General features: G+C 35.5%; 1 long non-coding RNA gene across 1 annotated transcript; it reads right to left on the reverse strand.

The window, feature by feature from the left end:
• Window positions 1–3,111: 3,111 nt before the first annotated feature.
• On the reverse strand, window positions 3,112–7,887 carry LOC113072474 (uncharacterized). The gene is made up of 3 exons (XR_003280299.1): window positions 7,552–7,887; window positions 6,285–6,319; window positions 3,112–3,874 (listed from the first exon to the last, which is right to left on the reverse strand). It is a non-coding gene; the product is annotated as an uncharacterized LOC113072474 (long non-coding RNA).
• Window positions 7,888–8,087: the final 200 nt, after the last annotated feature.

Genomic DNA, 8,087 nt, shown 5'->3' on the forward strand with positions numbered 1-8,087 from the left:
CTCCTTCAGCTCAACCTTACTTAGACAGAACAGCTTGTGGTTCCAGCTAACACATCATTTCATCACAAGTGATAGCTGGGTTCGTCAACCATAACTCCTTCCAGGACAGCCAGAAACCTGGGAGTTGTGATTGATGATCAGTCAAGCTTCACAGACCATATTGGTAGAATGGCCCAGTCCTGTAGATTTGCCTTATACAACATTAGAAAGATTAGACCTTTTCTGTGAGAGCAAGCTGCACAGCACAACTTTTTGTCCAAACTTTTGTTCTGTCCAGACTCTGAACTATTGTAATGCTCTCTTGATGGATCAAATTCAAGGTACTGATGCTTGCCTGCAAGACAACCATTGGTGCTGCACCAATATACCTAAACTTTCAAGTTCAAACTTATGCATTTGATTTAACTTGTGGTGCCATTCCAAAGAGGCTCAAAATCACTCTCAAAGACCTTGTCCTCGACTGTGCCCAGCTGGCCTCCCAATCTCATTTCGAACAGTCTTTAAGCATTTTCAAAAAACATCTACAGACACATCTTTTTCGCCAGAAACTGATCAACTAAAACTAGCACTTACCTTCTCTACTCTGTTCTGTTATATTCCATTCTATTTTAAAAAATAACAAACTAGCTAAAGTACACTTACTGTGATACACTAACTGAGACTTGTCTTGGCATTTACTCTTGTTGTTCTGCCATTGGTCTGATTGCTTCTATTTTTCTCATTTGTAAGTTGCTTTGGATAAAAGCATCTGCTAAATGATTAAATGTAAATGTAAAAGTAAACTTCCACCCTGACTGACAGTTTGGTTTTCCCCCTCCGTTAAGTGTGCTGTGTCACAGATGTCAAAGCTTTCATGACTGCCAGCAAAATTGCCACCAAACCGCTTGTTTGTTCAGTCAGCTATGATTTCAGACACTCAGCATGCTCTGTCTACAATGGTGCTCCTAGACATGTTGACCTTTTCAGATGCTTGTTTGTTTGTTGGACGGGCTTAGTGGGCGGTGCTATACTGATGGTTAAAGATGTGGGCTGGTGCCAATCTGTGACCAAGAATTGGACAAATCATGAGTTTCACAGGTATTGAGCTCTCCATAGATAGAACTCAAGGTTTTAGGATTCTTTTTTATTTATTTTTTGCAAAAATATGAAAAGTGTTATGAAATATGCTGCAAAGTTATTCCGTTGGTCTTAATAAAATTAAAGGCTAATGTACTTTTCAAAATAGCTATATTTAGGTGACAGCATGCATAATACGCACGCCCGGTTTTTGCTGTTAGGTTAGCAGTTAGTTAACCTGTCTGGATCTCACATAAAAGCAAGGTTGCTATTAATATTTTTCAAGTCAACGCTCCAAATACACTACTTTATGTCTACTAATGTATACTTTTATACATTAACTCACATGAACTAATCTAACCTTATTGTAAAGTGTTACAAATACTTGATAATAAAGTATGTATATATGTTCACAAAAACACTGTTAATTTAAACAGAAATCAAGCAGGTGAGCATGATTTGGCGTGGCAGCCAATACAAATAATAACCATTTCCTTACCTAAATCCTGCATTTGGACCAGATTGGTTGCAGAATCACGTGCTTCTGAAATTATTATATTTTAGTGTAGTACGTTAGTTGGCTTTCTCTGTGTCATGTGTAGCTGTATGTCAAGCATGAAACTTTATTTAAATCCTGAATAAAACATCATAGGCTATAGCATGCAAAGACTGCTCCCTTTAAATTTATTAAAAACTCTCATTCATTCATCACGATCTAACAAAGTTAAACTAATAATAATAATAACTAAAAATACAATGAAACTTTTAAATGTTTTTTAATTTCATCAAGTAGTGTTCATAAGCGCAGCTCTGGCTTTAGTGCAGCAGTTACTGGGGAAACAGCTACTGTAAGATGCGCCTACTACTGGCAAAGAATGAAGTTGCATTTTTTTATATTTAGTCACCACTATCAAAATATGAGGTCCAGCAAACATGGTCCCCAACATTCCACACACAAGCTACTGTAGCGGTGATTAGCAAAACTCAATATAAAAAGTAAAAGTAAAAACACCACATCAAACAAACAGAAGTTGCTTTATTAATCAGTGCAGTGGTAAACAGTTAATTTCATAATTAATTCATGCAGTGATATTTGAGTTAGGGGATATGGCTGAGTGATTAACAAGAAAATTGTCTGGTTTAAAGAAATGACTTCAGAAAATAAGCTTGAAAGTACATGTGAGTACAGGTCACTTTCACCTTGGTCTTGTCTTACACCAATTTAGATTTTTTTGTTCTCTCTACTACTAGTGAAATACCTTAAACCTTCCTGGGTTTCCCTGAGCAAATACAGGAGTTTGTATTACATTTCCACTGGGCTTCTTTGTTGTGGTTTGCAAAATGGGAAAAGAATGAGGTTAAGGCTGTAATTCTGTTTCTGTCTCATCTCTTGTGCATTAAGAGCACAGCATGTCCGGTTTTATCCAGGTCTGTACACTGATAAAAATAATCTGCTTGATTTACTTAAAAAATATGATGAATTCTTTTGCATAATTGTATTACGTAGATCCAACAAGACTAGTCTTTGTACAAACTACTTAATTTTTCTGTTTGTTGAAATAAAATTTGCACATAAAGTTAACTTAATTTTAGTATTGATCTAGTCATTTTTTTGTGTGTGTGATCTACACAACTTTAAGAATCCAAAATGTGTATTTTTGATTGAATCCAACTTAATTTTTACATTTCAATATTACAAATTTCAAGTGGGATATACTGTTTTCAAAATTTGTTAGTGTATTTTAAAGTTACATGTACTCAGGTATTCTAATTAGCAACTGAGTATTTCTACTGAAAGTATAAATGCAAATAGTAATTGTTTTACTACTATAGTAAAAGTTCAACACTGGTACTTGTAAACAGAATGCCAGTAGAATGTATTCATCAAATATAGAAATCTAGTTATTACATTGAAGCTGACATTTTGGCCATTTGAGAGTAAAAACTGACAAGGTCAGTATAAAACAAAGTATAATAAAATATATCCACCTCACAGGTTGAGACATTGTGTACAATACAAAATTGTGCTTCATGGTGGTGACAGAGGAAAGCTCATTAAGTGAAAGTTGACAGGCTTTATTGTCTTCATAAGAAACCATTCAGACACATTTACAGAATATTTTCTATAAAATTGCGTTTTTCAGTCCTGTACAGTAACATACTCTTAAGACTTTAAAACAACACGCTTGCACATGTATGATCATATGTATGATCCCCGTGTGACAATGGAGATCTTCTAAGAAACCTACATTTCAGTTTCTTTGGGTTTCTATTGAAAAAAACTCACATTGTGCAATATAGTTTCTGACTTCTTAACTGTCATCTTTCCTTCAACTGCACCTTTAACATTAACACTCACAAACATGGTCCCTATATGAAATAGGATTAGTGTGACTTGAGAAAGTGCACTGAAAAAGACCTGAGAAATTGAACAGTAAAACTTTACCAGAGGGACTCAAACCCTCTACATTCAACAATGTCTGTATCGCTTTTAGGCCAGTAAGCTGATCTTGTGATCGTGGATTTTGGAGGACATGTTTTTGTTAACATCCTCCAGCTCCAGGAAGATCTTCTGAAATACCTCAAAGGTGTATTTAAGTTTCTCTGGGTAGCTTAGTTCCAAAGCATAAATAAGGCCCATAAGGTAGGAGCAAGCATGTGCTACACTGGGAATGCAAAAAAGGACCTCCGCTCCCTCAATGGCTATTCCAACTTTCTTCTCGAGACCTCCATCCCTGGCTTTGCTGACCACAAAGATGTTGAGCACAAATGAAGTGATGGCCTCTTGGATGGCTGCAGCATCATCGTCATCACAAACCTGTGAAATAAACCAGAGAGAATTGAACCTACTGCTTTGTTTGCTAATGTGAAGAATGCATTTAAGCCAATTTTTTTCCCACATGGATTTGCCTACATTTATAAACAATTACAATCTTGTGTGAATTTAAAAATATTTATGTGGAAAGACACACACACACACACACACACACACACACACAGTGTGTGCAGAATTATTAGGCACGTTGATTTGCTGATCATATTTTATTCCCAGGAACATTTTCCCAATTCCAAACCATATTAAACTTAACTACTATTAATTTAATCATTTATAAGTGATATATAATTGTACATGAAGGTTGGAAATGAAAACGCCTTATATTCAGGTGTGCAGAATTATTAGGCACGTTTTCTTTTACAGATAAAATAAGCCAAAAACGAGATTTAACTCAGATTGAAAAGTCAAAATTATTAAATCCCCATGAGAAGAATCCAATACTAATGCAATACTAGAGATTGCAGTTAAAGCATGACCATTGGACAGTAACATGCTCATTGGGTCAGCAGGGTCAGACAAAAAAACGGTAGAGAAGACAAAACACATGATAACTGCAAAAGAATGAAGAATTAAAGGATTAGTTCACCTCCAAGTTGAAAATTGTGTCATCATTTACTCACCCTCAAGTTGTTTTAAACCTGTATAAATTTCTTTCTTCTGCTGAACACAAAGAAAGATATTTTGCAACTTGGGTTTCATTGACTTCCATAGTATATATTTTTTCCTACTATGGAAGTCAATGGGACCCAAGTCTGTCTGTTTACAGACATTCTTCAAAATATCTTTGTGTTCAGCAGAAGAAAGAAATTTATACAGGTTTAAAACAACTTAAGGGTGAGCGAATGATGACACAATTTTCAACTTTAACTGTGAACTGTGCAAATCCATCCCATATAATCCAGATGCTAGATTTGAGTACATCCAGACTCTAAATGAGGAGCAAATTGGGTGGTCTCTCTGAGGGTGGTGGAAGTCAGTTTCGAGATTTGTCATATACTGGTAGCGGTGAGGAGCACAGCTTCCATTTAGTTGTGTTTGCCTCTCTGTCTGCTTGTCTGTCCTCAAAAATGTAAAGAGAAAATATATATTTATTTATCAGGACAATCATTTGTAATCTTAAAGGGATGGTTGATTATGATTTCACTTTTTTAACTTTAGTTAGTGTGTAATGTTGCTGTTTGAGCATAAACAACATCTGCAAAGTTACGACATTCAAAGTTCAAAGCAAAGGGAGATATATTCTTTTAGAGAAATCTATTTTTAAGGACTACAACAAACGGCTGGTAGAGACTACAACGGCTTCCACTCGGGTTGGTGACATCACTAACCCTAAAATGTACATAAATCCTGCCCCCAGGAACATGCAACCAGGAGCAGCAGGTCATTTGCATTTAAAGGGACATACAAAAACTGAGCTTTTTTACTACATGCTATAAAAATTATCTGTGTGGTATGTTGAGCAAAAACTTCACATACTCTGAGGACATAAGAGATTTTTTATACATCTTGTAAAAAGGGGTATTATACCACCCCTTTAACCAAACAATACTACAAATTAAGGAAAGACGGCAGCTATTTTTTGCCTGTTTACATACTGATTGCCCTTGTCCATCCTGGAATTCCCTTAAATCACATTTGTTAAAGAAACATTCAACTAACAAGTCACCAAAAGTCATTTGTTTTGATTTTGAACTTTACAGAGAAGGATTACTTTCAACACCTATGACATCTTTAAACAAAACTGTATGTGCACTATGTCTTCAGTGTGAGTGTCTTGACTTTTAAATTAATTTATGGTGCCTGTGCATCACACAGATCCCAGCATATTCTAGAGTCATTTTGGGGCACTAACTGAACATAAGTAGATTGGTCAAATATGACAATATTGAGGCCCGTTGTTCTGAGCCATACAATTGTTCAGGGGAGTATGCAACTGACGAATGAAAAGAAGAGAATCTAAAATTACACCATGATTGATCAGATGTTTTTCTTACAGCTTCATCAGGTAAGCATCTTGTTATTTTCTCCACAGGTAATCAGGTAAGTTTGATTTTATCACAGCCTCATCAATGTTAAATAGAAAGATGTGACTTTAAAATGGTGGAAGTAAACTAATTAAGTTTTTTTTATTTTTTAGCTAATGTATGTAACCATGGGATCAACAAAAATAGATTATCATGGCAATGGGAACTAATGCAATGGCAGACTTTGAGCAACCAGCAACATATGGTGCACACCCCTTAAGTCGTCACTTTTTTTTTTTTTTTACAGGACTATAAATTTACTCTGTGAAATGCAAAAAAAAAAAAGTTAGTTATAACTTCACCCCCAGTTTCCTCACTACAATAAATTTATTATATAATTTAAATATAATTTATTGAAAGTTACATACCTTTATCCAGTGTAGCCTATTGTCAGGAGAATCACCTGGTTAAGGACACAGTGTAAGTTAATGGTTAGTAACTGACTAATGCAAGAAACCCAATTCATAGCAAATCATAACTATAACTATAATTAAAAATAGTTTCACATTTTCTTCTCTCCACAAACAACTACAGGTAGTTGACCTGCCGATCAGACAGCTAATTGTCTTCAGTTTCATATGAAATGTTTGTGTTTTTTTTTTTTTTTCCACGGAGCTCAGATGAGAAAGTGTACAGGGAACCGCGTCATGCAGAAGGCAGGATTATGGTCACATATTATGATTGACAGCTGTAAACGCTCTAACCATAGACCGTAAAAACTACCGTCCTAACAAACGCAAACCACGAAGAGAAACTGACAGAGCGCGCTAATGGGCACTCTTTCAGATCGCATAATTCATGGAGTATGCATTCTGTATGACGAAATACCTATATGACAAAAGTTCATAGGGACATCATATACATATATATATATATATAAAACATATTAATAGATTGATTGAATAAAGGCCAAAGATAAGAAACGTTTCGTTTTACCCCAAACGAATTATATTTTATCTTGAACCACTAAAGAGACATCAGAGCCAGCGGCAAATGTCAGAAGGTCTAGCCGAGCTGAAGCTGCTCTCGGCGGATAAATGATGACGGAGCTCCCGCTGATCGCATGGAGCTCATCTCTGAAATCGGCGAAACACATTTTTTTAAATAGACGCTGTCTTTATAAATAAACCGCATATTTGAGTTTAAAACAACTACATTCTCGCCTGAAATACTTCAAAAACTACATTTCATGGAACGATAACAGTAATATTTTGAAAATTATCCGAATAAAATGGCGGCTGTAAATGCTGCGTGAACTCAGCTGGCAGCTGTCCCCCGTACGAGAGACAAACGTTACCCGCATTCCAACGCATCCAACATCACCTTTTATTATCAGGGAGAACCAAACACTTTCACAGGGAGAAAAAGGAATCCTAAAATAGGCTTCAGTGGCTCCTTAAATGTATTTAGACATATGCCAAGCTTAAAACTGAATGCTTTAAAGCAGCTAAAGTTAGCCACCTAACTTTAACTTACCAATGTAACCACATGGTAGGCAAATGCTAATTAGAAAATCCACATACAACAATCTTCAAATTACATTTAAAGCCTGGTTTTTGTACAGCAATTCGAAAACTGTAAAGAATGTACCAACCCAAGTAACATTAACTGTTAATTTGCTAGCTTTATTCTTACCTTAAATTCAGTCCGCGTGTTCGTCTTCGTTAGGAATGCAAGGGGTTTCCAGACCAACGAAACAGGAAGGGGAGTTTTTTTTTTTTTTTACCAAGTGAGTAAATAAAACAAGGTATTGTTTGTTGTGCGTGTGTACCTAAAAAGCTTGGCTGGGATTACTTAGATTAATTTAGTAAAGGAATAAAATACACATTTTCTTGTTTTTTGAACAAATGCAGATTAATTTAAAACTAGATATATTAAAGTAAAGACACAAACTTAACATTTTATTGTTGATATCACGCATTTTAATTACTTAACATTTACATCCACTCAGATTAATTTTTTTCAGTGTACGGCTGTGGCAAGGCCACACTCACTGAGTCAGGATGTTTCAGTTGAAGGTTGCTCTCTGAAACCAGATAACAATCCAATTTGTTGCAATTTCTGTCCGCAATCTTGAGTAGTTCTTATTCTGTTACAGTAGGTGTTCAAATCACCAGTTTTGCCATAGTCCATCATTCTATCTATTGTTATGTCATTCTATCTATTTATAT

Source organism: Carassius auratus, chromosome 5 (genome assembly GCF_003368295.1).
Source record: "Carassius auratus strain Wakin chromosome 5, ASM336829v1, whole genome shotgun sequence".
In the NCBI taxonomy this organism is placed as follows: Eukaryota; Metazoa; Chordata; class Actinopteri; order Cypriniformes; family Cyprinidae; genus Carassius; species Carassius auratus.